This window comes from Diprion similis, chromosome 8 (assembly GCF_021155765.1).
Source record: "Diprion similis isolate iyDipSimi1 chromosome 8, iyDipSimi1.1, whole genome shotgun sequence".
Classification (NCBI taxonomy): Eukaryota; Metazoa; Arthropoda; class Insecta; order Hymenoptera; family Diprionidae; genus Diprion; species Diprion similis.
In genome coordinates this window covers 19,402,015-19,422,715 of record NC_060112.1, presented here as the reverse complement: position 1 = coordinate 19,422,715, position 20,701 = coordinate 19,402,015, and the positions used below count along the sequence as shown (strand labels likewise).

At 40.0% G+C, this 20,701-nt stretch overlaps 1 protein-coding gene and 1 non-coding gene across 4 annotated transcripts in view; both read left to right on the top strand.

Moving 5' to 3' along the window:
* The window catches only part of LOC124408808 (AF4/FMR2 family member lilli-like), a 252,252-nt gene that overhangs the window by 6,296 nt on the left and 225,255 nt on the right, over positions 1-20,701 (top strand). The window lies entirely within an intron of this gene.
* Positions 17,276-17,370, top strand: Trnay-gua. The gene is made up of 2 exons: positions 17,276-17,312; positions 17,335-17,370. It is a non-coding gene; the product is annotated as a tRNA-Tyr (tRNA).

The following is a 20,701-nucleotide window of genomic DNA, read 5'->3' as shown; positions in this document are numbered from 1 at the left end:
CGTTATCTCTGTCAGTTTTGACGAAATCTATTATATTATAGCAGTAGTACGACTTGGTATGATTTCATAATTCTGTAAGTAAACAGCACTATTCCCGTCTTATTTACTCATGGGTTTGTCCCTATGACCGGGTCGCGGATTTCACCCATGAATATATGTATACATGTATACCTACCTAAAGCTATTCAACAAAGTAGTGAAATTATTACACAGGCTCAAAACTTTGTACTCCTGTAAATATAAGCCAGTGTAAACGGGTGAGTGAGAGTAGGCAAATTATTCCACTTTGCAATCTGAAACCTTACAAATCAACAAACTCTACCGTGTACAGTGCAGTAATTCAAGTATGGAATAGTAAATTTGTTAATTTTTATTCCGTGTGAAATCATTAATATTGCGAATACAATGTTATTCTCCGTCGTAATTTACCGTCGATGGTTTTTAAATGATTTGGTGAATCATTCAAGTCAGTAGAAGCGATTTGTGTCGTTTCGCTTTTTTCTCTGTAATTGTTCTCTTGAAACGTGAAAAATCTGCTCTTAATAATAATAATGAACGAAAAAAACAAACTATCGTATCATCCGCAAAACCTTTTCGCAGTAGTTGAATCACCCTGTACATACAATATGTATGTACCTTGTGTATAATCGTTTGATGTGGGTGCGTCGCGTACCGAATGGCGTACTTTCTGCCGGTCATAAAGTTGGTATGAGAGCCTAGTCATTCGGCTCGCTAGTTGACCCGGCGGTCATCTTATGGGCATCGTGTGCTGTCCTCGTTTGTCTTTGGTGACGAGAACGAGAACGAGCTGTTGTCGCGAGGAGGGCGAAATTCTAGGATCCTATGCCATGCCATATACACACACACACACACACACACACACACACACACACACACACACACACACACACACACACACACACACACACACACACACACACACACATATATATATATGCATACGAATCGCCGGTGTGAATCGAGATCATAATATCGGACCTTCGTCATCCGAGAGATTCGAGAAACAAAAGGGTCCTCGCGACGACGCTTTCGCTGCGATCTTTTGTACTGTTATATAGTTTATATACGTTAATATGTATACATATATGCACGTGCATGTACCTATATATGTATGTACGAACGGAACAGAAAATTAAGCTACTCAGTTTTCAGGTCTAAATCCGCGTTCGAGTCATTCGACATTCTTTTATCGGCAAGGTTTTACGGAGAATCTCCCGACCCATGATCCATCCTGTGTCATGGTTTTGATCGATCTCTCGTTGACACTGCCGTAATTAATTAATGCGAGCTTGCGATAATGTCTCTCTTTATACATTCGGGAACGTAAAGAAGAAAATTTATTTCTGCATAATAATCAGTAAAACAGTCGGGGATAAGTTATATTAGACAGAAAAATTAACGCGGATGGAGATATTCGAATTGAAATTTTGAAACTTAAGGAGGGCCACATGAGGCTGATCGTGAAATCAGAGCTATGAAATAACGATGTGGCAAGATTGCTGATTTTCTATCACAACACTATTTTTTCCGAAGATTAAACCTGGCTAAAGCTCAACAGTTTTTGAATATTCTTCAAACAAATGAGGTATCAACAAATCCTAGCGTTGAAAGATTGTTCGAAATACTCTTCTCCAAATTTCGGAAACAATCAGTAACCTTTAATATTGAAAATGATTTCAGTCGATGGGTTTGTAGCAAACAGGAAAATTTTCGAGAAACGGCGTTTTTGACGTAATTCAACGATGCAAAGTAATCGATACTCGTCGAACGCACCTGAACTCACGAACGGGAAAGCGCCTGGTTTAGATAAATTTCATGTATAATAGGTACTTCATTATTTTTTTTTCATCCCAGGAAAAGCCAGAGAAATAGACTTACAGGTAACGAATGCATTCATTTCTACATTACACTTTGCGCATGTGCTCGTCAGTACTGATGCCTGGATCGTTTGTCGCCATTCGAATCACCTCGAGGCATGCGTGAATATAATTCTGGCGCCGCGCCGGGTCGGTGTCTCGTACGCAACGAACCGGCGATGCATCAATTTCAAATGGGTAGCGAGTGAATCAACCCCCCAGGGGTATCTTAATGTCAAAACGGTGTCATCATTGACCGGTTGACCGGTAGGAATTTCTCCATTTTTCGTGCCAAGACTGGTTAAGCCACATTCTACCGGCCAAATTACACGAAAATTGGTACCCGGGGCTTCTTTGGGCCCGTAATTTCATTTTTGAACCTATTCGTCGAATGTGAATATTCAGTTCATTGTGAATTTGTTTTTCATATTCAAATCGGAAATTCGGTGTACCTTTAGAGGTGGGTTTTTGGGGTCTCCGATGCCATTGGTAATAAGTTATTTTTTGAATCTGCCACACCGTGAAGATGAAAAATGATCTTTAGCATATTAAGAGATAAGTCATAAATTTACTTCACTTCTGATTTTAGATTGGCATCAGGTTGGTATTGGTGCAAACTTGAGAATGATGGTTAGTCGGCTATTTTTTTTTTTTAGTTATAGATTTATGTATCCAGTTTTATTTAAACTATGCTGAGCTTTGATTACTGTATGCTTACTTCTCTTCTCTCATTCTTCAATTTCGGATTCGTAGTCAGCGACGCAATAAAAAAAAAAAAAAAAAACCGTGTCATGATTTTCAGACCAATTGTACAGTTTTACACAAATTTCAAGTATCGCTCTCGCCATTTTTGATCCTGCAGTTGGCAATTCTTTAATTCTGTTTCCAAATTTGGATTCAGTAACCCCCAAACCGGCAGTGTACGGCACCTTTCGACCAAATCCATCGAGAAATATCAGTTATTAAAATGTACTTTGTATATATGATCCATTACCAGTCAATAGCCCGTGACGCTGAAGTTGCTGCCGCCTTAAACCTCCACGTTCAGGTTACACTCACCCTTTCAAGTTCGTCGAGTAGCCCTTGCGGGCATTTCCTGGCTGCATATGCACAACCAAAAAGACGGACTTGATGTGCGATGGTCGCGACTGGTGACAATGAAATGATCGTTATGCACGCACCATATAATACGAGTACGTAGGTGGTGTATCAACGCGTTCTACCCGGCGCCGTTTTCGTTATCGAGGGTTACAGTCTTATACCGTCCGTCGTGCGTCCAGCATCATAAATTCAACCGACTATTGCATTGCAGTGGTTCCGGTTTAGCGGAACGGATGCTTTAGCTATGCGCATACTCGATGCCTCGTTGTATTTTGAATATCATACGCCTCTGGTACTAAACAAGTGGCACGCAGATCCTGCTCACACATATGAAAAGGCAGAAAATAGGGTAGATTTGACCCCTATTGGCTCCCCCTTTCCGCGGGGGCAGGGAGGGTGGAGGGGGGCTTGTCTTTTTTTCACACGAAGAGTCTTCAACCTTCGACTTATCGTTCATGGCATGTATTGGCTTATCCTTAGCTAGTTTATCAAAAGTGAGAACTGCAGAGTCTTTCTTTTCTAAACATCTTGAATTGAAAATTCTTGGATCTGTAAAAATTAGATTTTTCAAATCTTGAACCGATTTGTATAGCCAGTGGCATTCACTCATTATGTATATATCTAATTATCTCTGTTCCATTCAGGTGTAACTCTAGAACTTGTTTTTATTTATTTATTTTTTTTCATTCCTTACGCATCACGGCTACTCACGGCTTTTTCCGTTTTCTCATGTCACGCAGACTTTCGTTCCCCGGACCCAAAGTTCATCCCGTCCCTCGAATCAGATTCGGATGGCGGATATATTGTCATACAGCTTCATCGTACAGGTAGGTACATAGGTGAAAGATGATATTGGTGCGTGTCGCGTCTCTCCGGCAGCGGACCGCAGACTCCGTCGAGCTCCTATCTTGTTGGCTGTCAGATTGTTGACAGAGGCAGTGACACGCTTAATAGGATTATTTATGCTCCCAAAGGCGCTTAAACGGTTCTCTAGAGTATCTCGACCAGATCTACCTGACGGCATGCGGTATAATTGTGCCGACATGTGTACGTCGGTTGGTTAAATATCCTTCGCTCTGCCGAGAAGACACGCGGAGCTTACACACCGCGGGTCACTACACGTGCGACGACGAGGCGGCGCGTATATCGCGCCTTTCCGTCTCTACCGAGATTTTCATTTTATCACTGACCGATCAGCTGGAACTATTACCGCTCGATCGATCGGCTGGTTTGATACTTTCAAACTCTGACGAAACACCCGGACACGTATATACATGTATATATTTATAGTTGGACGTATACACAGTAGTATATGTATATAAAACTTGTAACGCGCGCATGCAGGTATCAGTATCCTGTGTGTTTCCTATATTAATTCTCATCTGTAGGTACTTGACTTTGTTTTCAAACGATACGTATATTATATAGGTAATTGATTATTTTCTGATGTAGAGTAATTTAATTCTACTTTTCATATGTTTTTCATTCTTCGCCATACGTGCAATTGGCATTATGCAGACTTTGTAATAGAATGACGCGGTGTTTAAATTATTTTTACTATACAATTGGGTTATTAAAAAGTGGTTTGTCTTTAATTGAATTCAAATTATAAACCATATAAGGTTAAATTCAAGGGGTCTGTCTGCTGGTTAGAGAAAAAATTGATACCGTCATTACGTACTTCGCGATTATTTACATTTTATATATAGTAATTAGGTGAGAAATATTACGAATGAGGAAAAAATTTTACTTTAATTACGCGATTTCTCACGATTTCTTAAGATTACAAAGAGATTTCTTTGATCCTGAATCACTTCTCATTACTACCAGTGATTACCTGGATGATTACTAATTCAGAATTTTATTTTCAATATCACTGATTTCAGTGCGCTGTGACTGATTACAAAGTGATTTCCGGTAATATTCACCCCCTTGGTCGAACTGCATTTTTTCTTCGCAGTGACAATTGTCTTATAGATAAGTAAACATAGAGAGACGGCCGATGTTTTTGATTCGGTTCTGAGGGACCGGCCCACGTTTTCTCCTCGTTCCCCATCGACCCCGGGTTATACGGCAGTCCGCGAATACGCTGCCCGGCCGCGACGATCGTACACCGAGCCAACTAGTACAAACTGTTGGTAACGAGTATAGAGCAGCCAGTCGAGTTCCTACTTTGCAGGCGGCACGTGACACTGACACGCGCAAAGTGGAACATTGCTATTCAAGCTCTTCCATATCAATTTCACAACGTAACCTGTATGTACGTCTGTGTACAACCAACAAACCAGCGTTAGTAGGTAGACGTACGTTTTCGTCAACGCTCCATATAACGTCGCGTATAAGGTAGTATATATGTATATTAGGTATATATATATAATACCTATACTATTGCACGTGTATAGTTGCGGGTGTTACAATCGTCTGTACAGGTGGATTCAAATTATCACGCGGGAGAATATCAGGGATGCAAAGATGTTCTGTACTGTATATTTTATTATAAACATATACACTTAAGGACGCAAACCGATTAAGGGATTTACTGAGATATCGGGTAAACGATCCCCGAGGTTATACTGCAGCTGGTGGTGGGCAGCGTGAATCGTTACTTTAATCGTCGGATCGGCTTAATGGCTGCTAATTACCCGAGCAGACAGAGCGGCGCGTTCGCAACAGGATATCGCGGCGATGCCGTTTGTTTGCACTTTCATTTGACCGTTAGCTGGTTAGTTAGTTAGTTAGTTAGTTAGTTAGTTAGTTAGTTAGCTGCTTCGTCTATCCTAGGTTTGAACACACTCGTTGCAGTGCCGACGATTGCACCGCACTGCAGCAGCGGCGTTTAACTTGACCCTTTGAGTCAGATTTTATTGTGCTGAGTCAACTTTTATAACAAGATAGTATTCTATGGTTTTTTTTGGGTCGATTACGAATCTGAAATCAGATTTTGAAAATTTAAGATGGTGGATCTAATATGGTGGATGAAAAATTCAAATTTCATCGAATACGGTGAAAAAACTCTATGCAAGGGTTTTCGGGGTCGCTGATTTGATTCGCCGTACTGAATTTTCAGAATCTGATTTCAGATTCGTAATCAGCGACTCGAGAAACCCTTAGATGGAGTTTTTTTACCGGGGTCGATTGAATTTAAAATTTTACTCCGCCATTTTGTATTTTTAAAATCCGATTTTAAATTCGTAATCAGCGACCCCAAGAATTTATAATTTAAATAATTACTCTCGAGTACTGAAAACCTATCAGTATACTATCAGAAATAGCATAAAGCCGCAAAGAAATATGTTCAAACGTTCTCTAAATATACAAAAAAATGGATATATAAAGTAGTTGGTAAGAATACTTACCACTATGACTCCAAGGGTTAAAGCTCACTTGGATCACGCGTTGCGTCCTGAGCGTACATCTAACAAACACGAAGGGTCAATGGGAAAACCACTTTAGTTAATTTTTTCTTTCTCTTCTTTTACACAAAACTTTTATACAACGATACGATTGTTGCGGAATTAGAGGGGATCCACTTTTTGAAAACACTATTTTTGAATGGGAAAAACAGCATCAGTCCAAGAAACTTTCATTTTCCTTGAAATCAGTCAGAGCGAACCAAAGTCCTTTCTTACCTTGGACCCTTCGCATTGTCTGTACTTGGTATTGGGTCTACATACAGCAACGTGAAACTCTATTCGCGTATTGTACTTATATTACTATTGCCCTGCGAGCTGTCATCGTGCATCAACTTCTAATCGAAGGGAAGTCTTGTATATATTACGTATTTAGAAGCGCATGTGCGGACACGCAAGTATATATATATATATAGATATACTATACATCAAGTCCTATCTATTATATATATATATATACCTATACCTATACCTATATCCACGCGTGAACCTGCGTTATCGTATGAATTATATAACACGTACGTACAATACGTGTAACGTAATCTACGTATGTGTACAGAACGTGTGTGTGTGTGTGTGTGTTATACAGGCTTTACCGGACTATCGATCCGCCCACGCGACGCTACAATCAACTCGAGCAATTGCGGATGTCGGCAGCGCAGTAAATTACTTGAAAAATCAATCGGAAATGAGAATCGCTACATTTTTTTCATTTGCGATTATTTAGACTCTTTATTTATCATTTTTCCTGCAGTCTTCTTCAAAACGAAAGAAGAACGTTCAGCATGGCTAAACATTCAGAAAAAGAGATATTGATAAATGAAACTGAAAACGAAGGAAATCGATTATTCTCACGCCTATCCTTCTAGATTGTGCTGCGTGCAGATACGTACGTAGGTATTCAAGCTATATATAACATCGTATTTTATAATTTTTTTAATCTTTGAATTCCGAAACGTCGTTGTTTTCGATTGTATAGGAAGATGTGTGGGAAATTCCATACTGGTGCTCAAGAATTACCGATTACGTGCAGCAAAAAAAGATCAGCTGGGAGAACCAGAGCTTGAAATAAAAATTTGGAAAAATTAGAGATTTGTTGGTTTTTTTTATGTTCAAAGCCGATCTACGACCATCCAAAATAGAAATTGAAGAAAAAAGAAAGAAATAAAAAGAAAACCGTTTAACGACCACACTATTATAAAAATATGTGTATAATCGTTGACTCGCTGCGACGTTACAGCTGCAGGTTTTGTCGGGCGTTGACGTGACAGGTGATCATCGAAAGTGTTCGCCTTCTTTTTCTCCGTTTCAACGAACCTTCGGCAATGCTTCATGCGTACGGAACTAACTCTCCTCTCTATAACGTATATCATACCTACCTACGATCGACGACTAGAGATTTTATCTCTGATCGCCAGAGGGTTTCATTCGGCTAAATATTCTATACGGCGAAGCTAGTTCTGTTATCGGACAAACGTGGTTCTCATCTTGCGGTCAGACCCACTTTATTCTTTCTCTCTCTTTCTCTTTCTCATGCGCTACATTTTGCACAAATATACATGATATATAGTAAATTGCACAAACGCGGAATGTTATATTTTTTCAAATACGGACACGGCCGACGCTGACGTATGAGACAGGAGCGATACGCACGTAACGTTTCGTTTCATTTCATTTCTAATCTCGAAATCTATTGGCGCCAGTGCAATGATACCGGCTAGACGGTTTCACGAAACCGTTCGTTGACGAATTTGACGTGTAATTTATTGAAGGGGAAAATAACATTGCCAATCTGTCAAAAACAATCCACGAATCCGTTTGTACAATTTTATAAATATTTCATTCCGTCTATACATATTTATTACTATGTTATTTAATGTATGTGCATAAATGGTCAAAATTTCCAAGACATGCGATTATATACGGTATTTAATTATCGCTTAATTTTAATACCCGTGCCATGGATATGTAATTATGTGTAAAACAATGAAAGATTAGTCAGAAACTAGCTGTGCGTGTAGATTGTTTGTTGATTTTTTTTCTCGTCTTTACTTCTTCACATCACCTCATTTACATCGCGTCAATTAGTAACTGTACTGGGTGTGTATAACCTGCATGGCTAGGATCGGATAAATCGGTACACCGACGCCGCGTAAATACTTGCGTTTTAACCAACGGTTCGTATAGTATAATAATGTGTAATCGCGACGACGCGATAGCGATCTGAATTATGCACGCTTCGAATACTCCCATATGCGCGTCTATGTGCATTTGTAATATCTGTGTACATATACATATATGTACTTTCACTCCTCAGAACTGGCGTCGTTATTCTCGTGTCAAACGTTCCACCTAGTATTTAGTATTTTTGATACATGCTTGACAAGGTTCGCGAAGTTTTGTACAGTGGCAACGAAATTTTTTAGTTTTTTCTTGTTTCCGTTAAAATCTTTGTTTCGAAACGTCAAAAACATTTTGCATGTACAGTATATCACAGTTTCAAAGTGAATAATCAAGTTACGTTACATGCTAAAGTTGAGTAAATTTATATGCTCTTTCCAGTGAATAAAAAAAAATCAAAAAATCTTCATCACGCGGTTGTCCGCGATGTTTACGGCAGCCTATATATTATATTATATTACATAATATATTTATATATATATTTCAGAGCGAATTCTAAACTGTTTTGTAGAATACTACAATGTACAACGAACTTGAATAACTGTGTGTATACCTACTGCTCTTGTACCATGTGTACAGATTGCTTATCGCTTGCCTTGAACGATTTTTAACGGCGCGTACATGATTATTTCATGCACTTAATATGCATCATATGCTACGAGTATTATATATGCCACTAGTCGCGCACAGCATAACAATAATTTTTCGTGTTGGTTATTAGGAGCTGATTTAATATGCGCAATGTAGATGGTGGGAGAAATGGAGGAAAAAATAAGGTAGCACAAAAGATCAGGCAACGATTAACCAGATTCGACTTCTACAGCAAGTGTTTTTAGCTGCGTGACGGATCGTTTCGTTGTCAGCTGGGCTTACACGCATAGTTACATACATACATACATACATACATACATTACGCACGATTCCTGCAGGAGGATCTACACGTTTAATACTTCTGACTGAAGAGAACGCGAGAGCGAGATCTGCTTGCGGAAACGAGACTCGGGTGGGCGGCATTGGGCTGATCCAAGGCGAGGCGAGGCTATACGATACGCGTTGAGAACCACCGAGTGACAGACAGGCGTGACGCGTAAGCTGGATCACACGCGACGATGGTTGATTAGCATACAATACACGTTATACAGGCTAATCTGATCACTCGTTGACGGCTCCCGTGCAGCGGAATGGTAGCAAACGCGTCCACGAAACATGCCGCCTCTCGTCTCGGCTTTGGGATTCCGAAATTTTGAACTTTTTTTTTTTAACATTTCCAGGTTGTCGTCGGATAATCGTGCGGATCCGAAGCGTTGCTTTGCCCAAATTTGTGCCTAATAATGAGTCGACTGTGACTGCCTCTCGGTTACGTTCCGAACAACAAACGCTTACCGATATCGACGTCACGATCCTCCGACTCGGACTTTTCTCCAGTCGTGGTCGAGGCTTGGAAAAAGTTGCCTGCAGCCAGCCGATGATGCTCGGAATCGGAAACCGAGGTGCTGCGCCGCAGCGGTTCTCCGTTTCCACGGTTCCTACTCCGGTAGGAAGTGCCTCCTCCGTAGGCGTCGTCGTTTCGTGACGACATCGACGCACGCGCCTTGCCGGACGTCGGCTGGCGTCGGACGACGTCGCGTGTCTCTCCTACTCTACATTCGTACCAGGCGAGCATGAAGGAGCAACGGTGCCGAGGTCTCTCAGCCGTCTCTCTTTTCGCCATTCTCTCTCACTCTCTCTTTCTCCCTCCCTCCTTCACTCTCTCTCTCTCCCTCTCTCTCTCTGTCTCTCTCTTTCTCTTTCACGGGATTCTTTTTATCCCGCAAGGCGGGATCTCTAGCTGAGCTCTGCCGATCAACGGAGCAGAACATGTAGCTCCGAGTCTCCTCATGCGTTCCTAGTCACGTCGATCCGCCAAAAGAGTACTTTTGAGTTAATTAATTAATGTGATTTTTCACCAACACCGCGACGCGTCGGATCGACTTATAGGACCTCTATATCGAGAAACCGTTCCATCCAATGGTAACTTTGCCAATTGGTAGAAGATACGGGGGATCTCGTTTGCAGGATCGATGATCACTTTGACAGCTGGCTAATGGTTGCAGAATCTTGATACCTAAGAGGAGAAAAAGTTTCGAATGGAGATGAAAGATGAGTGAGTTTTTCATCTGATGTATTCCTATCATATTACACCCCTGAAGAAGCTTCTGCGCACCGTCTCTGGATTATCTTTGACTATTTCGAAGGCTTGTGAAAACTGTAAGGGATCGCCTTCGGATTACAGGAACAAGCTCTGAATTCGCGACAGCACGTGAAGGCCTTGCTTCGGCGATAATGTCTTCCTCAAAATAGCACGTATTATATCTATGCAATATCTCTGATGCGTTCTCGACCCTCGGGTCAATCCAAGGGTGGAGTCACAATCCAAATTTGGTGTCCCCCTCTGATTTCATTGAGACTCATGTATGTTTTAAAACATTGAAAACTAAGAGACAAGTATTTTTTTTATCTCCGAAAAAACGGTTTAGATGGGTGAAAACGACCTCCAAAGGTAGGCAGCCAACTGGGTGTGATTTCTTAAAGTTTTCCTACTTATTAAAAAAAACATTTCAGTGTTGGTTTCATTCAAATACATGAAGCGCGTCAAGAAATCACACCGTTGAGTACCCATATTTGGGGGTCGTTTTCAACCCTTTAAACCATTTTTCCGTAAACAAAAGAAAACACGTGTCTTTTAGTTTTCGATGTTCTACAACATACATGAGTCTCACGAAGTCAGAGGGGGACATTCGACGGAACACCAAACTGATGTTCCTTGTAAGTAGCGTTAGTCGGGGAAACCATGGTTTGTATGCGCGTGCGTGTAACGACTTAAGACTATGGTCGTGTCTAGTTGGGATTCGTTCGTAACTTTAGTCTGCGGTTGACGAGAAGAAAGACTTGAGAAATGTGGAATTATTATAGAGCGCATTGAATGACGGAGCGAAGAACGTCGTGTTTCCTTAATTTTATTCAACATTCACCGCCCGAAATCAGGGTGGTCGTAAAATTTTTACATCATTACAAGTTCTTTGGTTGAAAATTTGTCGTAAACTTTCACGTCTTGTTCATTGTCGAATTTTACATTATTTAATGTAATTCGTTTTTATTTTGGTAGGAATGTTTTGAAAACTATTTTAGGAACAGGTGCAGTACGTTCACCGTATTCATCGCTCGGTTTTTAATTTCTTCTTCGTTCTGACGACGTCATTTTACACAATTTTGTAAATATGAAAATTTTGACGAAATTTGAAATCGTATTGAGCAGCCTGTTGGTATTCAATCTTATATATAATATACGTAGTGAATGAATTATTGCAGGCGGTGGTAACCTTTCACGAGACTATAAGGTGAAATTGTCATTATAAATAATTACTCTTAATCACAGCAGAGCGAGCTCGACGACGACAAATCTCACAATCAATTAATCGGTCGACACATCGAGCCTCGGTGTTGTAATGTCGAGGCAATTAAAACCCGCCGCACCTGAGGAAAGAGATAATAATTTATAATAAAGTTCTTATTTTGCAATGTTACTTTTAATAGTGCCATTATGAAGCCGTACAAAAATTTATCTACCGATTACGATCGAAGTCGATTCACTTGTCTTCCGCTGCAGCGCTGTTCTTCCAGCTCCTCTGGTAGATTGCTTATTTTCAGAAGTTTTCGCACATTTGCATGAGTTGGCGATTTTGCCAATAATATTTGTAAATTGTTGGTTGAAATTATATTAAATTATAAGGAAAATAAAGTTTCGTAACGCGTATATGTTGACGCGACAGTTACACCGAGATCGCGACGCCGTCCTTAACCCTATTTTATGGTTGATTTGACCCAAAAATATCTCTGATTTTCTCGCACTGTTTTCACGCCCTCAATTCAAACCGCATGTCAAGGCTGAGGACAAAGTTTCATATGCATATCTATTTTTGTTTTACTTTATTATTGGATATATTATTGTACCGTGGGTTGAGTTTAATATATATATAACAACCGTTCGAGACGAAAAAGAATAAATGATTCGGCGCCGGCTGTTAAATAAAATTGAATCCTGGATCCGCTGTTCTTAAGATCGTGATAAAACTATAACTAACGGCTGCCGGCCGCTAACGTGTTAATTCAGTTAATTTGGTTAATGTAGTTAGTTAGTTTACTAAATACAGCTGCGTTGAGCGAGCGTATAGCTTATAATATTCGTCGAGATTTTTACGGGAATATACCGCGGGGTTCGCTTTAATTTGAAATAAATTAGTCTCCGGATACGGAGCCGCCACGTTAATTAGAGACTTATTCCTAATTTGTTCGGATGCCTATCACGCTCACATGTACAACAACTTCTGTGTAGGTATATAAACTTTACACCTGCAGCAGCTTAGGTTTAATGTGTAATCGACACGATGAGAGTCCGCAAGACTCTTGTCGACGGGTCAAAGAGTTTTGTTAATTTTCAGATTGTGTAACTTATATTTATAATTTGATTTAGGTGGTGAATTTTATGATTGCCCAAAAATTTGCGCATCTTAAGCTTGCTGTTTACGTTGCTAATGTAGGTTAAGCGAGTCGAGGGAGCAGAGTGAGGGGTAAATGAGTGGAGGGAGTATAGAATACGTACCAGAAATAGAGTGAAGATCTCGCTGAAAATATTGTAGAAAGCTTTTCATCCAGAAATATCATTCTTAGAGTTAAAATTCTCCGCATACAGAATGTGAATCTCGTGTTTCGCCACTCTGTAATACATACTGTAACGAAAACACCTTCTCACCTTGTATATTTAAGCAAGGAAGTGTTAGCTCTTTACCATAAATGCATGTTACGAATAGACGAATTACCCGGCTGCTGTGCCAACTATTATTATTGTAAAAACAGTCTTTCTTCAGACGTTAACTTGAGAGCACGTATTATCTTGAATATACGAATTTGCTCTGTATTTTCTGTGTTTCGCTGCACTTGATTTATTATCGGAGAACCCCTTTATTTTACAGTAACTCAAAGTTACAATATAGAATTGCATATTCTTGTACGGAATATTTTTTACAATACAAAAGCGTCAATCGACACACCTTGCGATTTTACAAGAAAAAAAGAAAAAAAAAAAAAAAAAGAAAAAACTTTCACTACGTACTCGTATATGTAATACAGGTGTAATGTAAAATATATAGCGTTTTTTTGTAGATGGGAATATTGCGTGTAGAATATATTTGGACGAATCTCTGTACTGATCTGTCGCAGAGATTATTTTTCTAGAATCGATCCTCTCTCCCATGAGCAAAGAGTGTCACCCAGGAAGCGATCATCATTCTCGCTAATACGATAAATAGATAAATGCACGGTGATCCGGGGGCTCTGCTGTCCTGGTTGTGCAGCAGCAGCAACATGGTGAGGCAAACACAGTTATTGCTCGTTTTGGTTTAGTGATGAAAATTGCGTGGGTTGTGACGGTGCGAACGGAAAACTTGTGTCGGAATGTTTTCTGCACACCCTGTTTATAAATGTTATGGAAGTATGTATAATAGATTGCGTAAAAAACAAAAATCTACTATTTTTTTTCTTCTTCTGCAAATTTCAAGTTGAAAATATTGTCCCAAATGAGGAGAAAAAAAAATGCTGCCGAAGTTTCAAGTTATAATATTAATATTTAGAGATGCCTCGTCGCGATTTTTTATTTCCCATTTGAAGAAAAAATTTTTTGTTAATTTTCCTAACCTTTTCTGTGGAGCGTTCAATTCCAAATAAAAATACGTTCCGGTCTTATCAGTACATTAAAGCGTTGATGAGTTATAAAATTCCAAAGTAACAAAATAAAATAAAAAATTCCCATGTTATTCAGATGGGAAATAGAAAATCGCGACGAGGCACCTCTAAATATTAATATTAAGAGTTCAAACTTGAACAGCATTCTTTATTCGTCACTTGGAAGAATATTCTTGACTTGTAATTTGAAAAAAAGTATTCGATTTTATTTATACAGTTCAATGTAGAAGTATATACCCAAAGTACCGCCCATTGCCAATGACGAATGATCGGCTGATCTGCAACCATCTTGCAATGATCGGGGGATTCTGTATGTTTAAACTGGACGATTATTACCGCAACATGACTTGCGGACGGCTGATTATTGAGTCTCCATACCGCACAGAGTGATAATGCGAATTTTTCATCATCAGATCGGACAACGTAAGTTTCAATATTATTTATCATTTCGGCATGTTTATCAATTCTGGACCATCTCGGCGAAAGAATTTCTACTCTTGTCTCGACCTTATTTTTTCTCCCGTCATCTTTGATTCGACTAGTAACATTAATTCTGCACCACCGTATATATGCGGATTATTGTAAATTATTACGAATAAACGGATGGCGAACATTATTATATTGTTTGTATATACTATGAATTGTATAGCACAATTTGGCGATCAATTATAATAAACGATACGAGAATCAGCTTAAAATTATAATTTCACAGTCGTCACCTAGTTCGAGTGAGGAAACCTCCTCACGCCATATCGCTGCCTAACCGTTTGCTGCGCAAACATTTTTTTTGCCAAGTGATTGATTTACAACTAACTGTACATATAATATACATACACTGCAAAGTATAGATTCTTTAGAAATGCATATCCTAATGTAATTAAGATTACAACGGTAAGATGCATATCGTGTAAGTACATGCAGGACTTACGACGTTCATATCTAAGAAATTTGGGTATCATTTGAAGGGAAAAAAAGAAAGAGTCTCGTGTAGCGAAATTTTCACTTCTCGGAATCTCCGCGCGATCGTTTCAGATAATATTACCGCTGCAGGTCGGTAATGCTGTTAATTTAATCAATCAGGCAGGTTTGCACCGGGGCGTGTATGATATACCTTCTTGATTGGCCGTGTATTCATCTCCTCCGAAATTGCAATCTCATCGTCAGCGGTGGCTCATTTAAGCCACGCCTTGCGGTGCCGCGGGGTTAACGCACTGATTGCAAGTCGGTAGGACTTACATGTTATTACACAGTCGTCCGATGAAATTATCCTTACTACGGTAGAAATTAATTACAGACCTGATTTTCCCAATTTCGTTAACTCGTTACGTCAGACCTACGAATTCTGCGGACATTTCGCTCGCAAGATGACGGAAATGATCTCTTTTCAACAAATTTCTTCCTCACTCATCTCTGTTATATTTATATTATCTCATTGCTCCGCAGCATAGATCATCGCGGGCATAGTGTAAACGGTTCTTGTTACACCGTGTATGGGTAATGCTAAACGTGACTTGTCTCGAAGCGCGGGCAATAGACGATCACGGGTAAACTAGATCCTGTAAAAAGTGCAGGTGCATGGTTTGCAAGCTTGTCGCGTATGGCTATTCGGAGTGAATTCCTTACCGCTGCCTGCAGCGTACAGTGAAGGACACGGAGTGCGATCTATATGGAATTAATCGCCGTACTCGATGCAACTTTGACGCGTCGACTGTGTTCAAGTTCATCTGGTTCGTGAGGCGATTCGGCCCTTTTTGATCCTCATTTTCTACTTTCGCCAATAATTCTTGTATACTTTAATTCATCCCATCCGGGCTGTAACAGCAGGCGAAATTTCTTAGAATCTTTCAGCCTGTATGGTATGTTCTTAAATTATACTTTTCTTGCACATCATGTTACATGTATTCAGAGAATTGCTTGTAACTCGTTTCAATTTTATTTGGTTTCTTTTTTTCTTGCTCATGCGACTCGAGCAACTGCGCCTGCGTCACCATCTAACCATAAGCGAATATCGTTTTGCAATATTTGGTGGACCGTATGCGTGTGCTTCTTTCGGAGAATTAGTCTTCGATTAAAGAGAGGTAGTGACGAATTGTTTAGTGAAATACGAGATGAAATGCTCAGAAATTTTTGAATGTGTCAAATTTTATCAATCTGCAAAGCAATCGATTTTCGTTTATGTAAGTATAATGACATGGTGAAAAGGATGTTTGACGTCTTACGAGCGCTGTAATTTGCCAAGATACATGGATCTCTCTGATTCCAGAAGCTCCGCGCATACTTGGCCGAGGGAAAGCACGTGGCTTAAGAACAAGTGTAAACCGTGTAAACTCCTTTTTGCAATATCTTTTTCGCTCAGTCACTGCAGGCTGCTTGATTTGGACGAAACGATCGCTTCGAACGATTTATCGGCAATTAGAAGCTCGTCGATTTTTCCTCCTTAACCTAGCTCTTCAATCGAAAGGATTGAAGATATCTGCGAGAAAAAAATTCTGAATCGTTAACCGCGTTTCAAATCGATTGTCTGCAACTTATTCAACGCAGGTATAACATCATCAATATTGCAATAGTTGACTTTATTATTTCAATCGAAAAGCTAGATTTAGGGGAATACATTGAAAGGATCAAATGAGGAACGGAAGAAGCCTACAAACATCGCAAAATATGTTCCGGATTCTACTTCACGCTCATACCTAATACGGCTGAACGAAGTCATGTTATCCTGATACGAGGTTATTTCACCAGTTTTTTTTATCCACACGGAGTTGAAATTTTAATGACGAGGAATCGGATTCTATGAAATATGCAACGCATGCAGTGCACAACGAGCATTTCGACTCGCTTACGAATTGCGAACGTAACAATGTTATATTCCATGATCTACTTTCGAATTGCTCGATCTGAATTTTCTTGATCACACTGTTTGTACAGCCTTCGATAGCTCAGTTGGTAGAGCGGTGGACTGTAGTTGGTTTTAAATATTGAGAGACATCCATAGGTCGCTGGTTCAAATCCGGCTCGAAGGAGATTCTTTTTTTTTTCTTATCCACACATCTTCTTTAGTCCGGTTTTTAGATACTTCAGCTGATTATGAGATTCGACCAATTGTGCGGTGACTTTTAATTCCCAACGATGGAATTGATACCGACAATTTCTGACATGACGTATGTATAGCTTTGGGATTTTTACTCACTTACGGCAAATGATTTACGTTGCGAATTCAAAGATCATCGCCGTTGCAGGCTGCAAAATCAGCCGCTTCCTTATCTCATCTGCGTAAAACCTCAAGCTACAATAATAACAAACAAGCTGCGTCAAATATATATGTATATTATGCAATAAACAGCAACAAGTTGAGTGTTCAAGTTTACACTCTAACTGTTAAACAAATTGCACCAGTTTTTTTCTTGTAACTACGTAATAGTAATTTTTCATCCGTTTTCTTCCCCTCGGCCTTGATCAAAGGTGTAACCAGTTCAGGCGGGAGAAACTGAGTATGTATGTACTTTCAAATACATATATCATATGTTTTATTTATATTATAAATATACATATCAGCAGGATCTGACAATCTGTAAATCGGGAGATAGGAGGACTGCAGCTGGAGTTATTTCCTGTATATAATAAAGATAGAATGAGATAACGCTTCAACGATATCATGCACGTCGTACAACAAGATTGGCTGTGTGCACACAACGAATATTGCACACGCACATTCTCAGACACCCAACGATCAGTTATTATAACATAGGCGGATCACCTGTTAAGCGGTACCTGTACCTGTACCTGTTATATATGTATATTAGGGTGGTCCAAAAAAAAATTGACAATTTGTTTTGTTTCAAAGTACCACGTTTGATAGGGAATAAGATGCCTATTTTAATTTGAGCCATAAATGCTATTAATTAGCGGTTCCTTAACGCAATTTTCCATTTTAAATGTGTGGTTTTGAAAAAAATAAACAAATGGCCAATTTTTTTGGACTACCCTAATGCACATATGTGTGTAAAATAAGAGTGATCCTCTCGCGACACTCGAACTCACACTCGCCAAGCAATGATTCTTGGATACGTTCTTCTCCCTGCGATAAGATCCACGTTGGTGTATCGTAAGTTTATCCCCCTCGGTGTTTTGTTGAATTCGTTGTAGACGATCGTCGTCTCGCGACCGCAGTCGTTTCTCTGACGTACGAGGTGAGAAAGCCACGCGAGGTGGAGGAAAAGGAGTCGGTTAGTACCGGAGGCCAATTTAGCGATACGCCAATTACCGGACACACGTACGTCGGTCGACGACGACGACGACGTCGTCGGGAATCCTGTAGCTTGTCGTCGTCGTCGTCGTCGTTGTCGTCGTTGTTATTCGCCACGCGGTCCTCGTCGAGGAGAGACGAGGCGAGTGTGCGCGTGTATGCAAGCGTCCGGCTATGAGGAGGTTCATTTCGTAACGAGTGATAAGCATCTGTGCTGGACAGGTTTCAAATTAATGTCAACTCTTTCGATCCGAAAAAGAGTTTATTAACACCTGCGGAGTCCCCGATCGACTGACTGCTCCTGTTTCGCTCGCGGCTTCGTCGGTTCGTTTAATTACAACCGAAGCGAGCTTCCACGGGTTCATTCGAGGATCATCCTTCATGCTGTACCGGTTGCCAAATTTCATTCCCGGACAGAGTAGACGCTTCAACAATCTTGGACCGAACGATCTTGTGTCGTTTTATTTCGCAAATTGATTCAGGGTCATTGCTTGTGATATGGATTACGGACTAAACGGAGAAACTGAGAGAATTTTATCGCCGGAGGTGTGCAATCGTGGCTCTAAATAACGTGAAACATTGTTTTAGGGTAAATTAACGGCGACGAATGATCGAGACGACGTCACGGTGTTTAAATATTCGTAAATTAACAATCTGGATAGTACCATTTTGAAATGTTGTTTAACTCGCGGTGTCCTTGTCGCAATCGGTCTCGGTATAACACGTACACCAAGTCCTCGCAATCACCTGTACTCGGTAATTAATGAATCGAAGGAAGGTCGCCAATATCTGAATAATTATCAATCATTCATCAGCACGTACGTACGTACGTAGCAATGATTTCCCCAATTATCTACATACCTACGCAATATAAATATCTAGTGCGAAGGACGGATCGAACAGGAGTCTTGTTACCGAAGAAAAAGACTCGCTGCAGGTTCACGATGATTAATTTCCTTTCTAACTTTCGTGCCTATCCCCCGGGCCGAAGATCCAATCGATCAAAATTCAGATAATTATGGATCTGTGACGTGGATAAAGATCTCATAATAATTTCTCGGGAGTTAGATCGGTTAGTTAGACGCTGTGAAGAGAATAAGTATTGCGCCTACGGGTGCTTTCGTGTTCTGGCACAGGCAGCAACGCGAGGTTTTCCACTCTCTGATCGTGCTGCCTTACGGATAATTGTATTGTACAGGGATAGCTCACCAGATAAGAATCGGTCCAGATTCCTCGGATCCGCGTGAGCGTGTGGAAAACGACGTTTACTCCGCTGCACGCCCTTTACTTACCTACTGCTTTACCAAATACTTCACGGTATCGCGTAAGCTGGCTCTATGCCTTCTACCGTAAAACGTAGACTGTGCAATTACACAGTTGCTACAGCTGCTGCAATTCCCGTATAAGTGACGGAATCGAACTTCTATAAAATCGTTCAAGTCTTCTTTTATATATATATATATATATATATATATATGCATGTATTATTATTTATGAATTGCTCTTTAAATTGCCGAGGAAACGCCTCGTGGGCGCGAGGATGTAGGAATCAGATTCGTTATTATACATTAGACGTATGTATATATTATTATAAAAATATGTGCAGGGTGTCCAGAAATACCGATTACCCCGCATTCGTAATTATACACGCACCTTTTCTTGGGTTATTAATTATGTCTAATTACGATATAAATCTGACTGTACAATATAATTCGTATATTCTCATATAATCTAATATGACCGTGCATGTACGCTTATTATTTAACCGGCGGAAGTGTATCGCCGTTTATCTAGTCGACTATGATATAATTTACATTTTGTTTTTTTCTTCTATTTCACTCTCTATTTTCTGCCCTCTTTTTGCTCTTTCTTTCCACCTCCGGGCGGATATCAGCTATTCAATACGGTGAATTCGATCGGAAATTGTCGTATATAGATGTATCAGAAAATCTAACGAACTAGATGTTAACTTGCCAAACGCAGACGTTGATACAAATTCTGAGATACATACGATGTTTCCGAATCAAATTCTCGTATACGATGTTGTTTCGATCGGCAATCGGTATGTGAATACCCGCAGCTATTACAATGTATATATCTTTCCACTA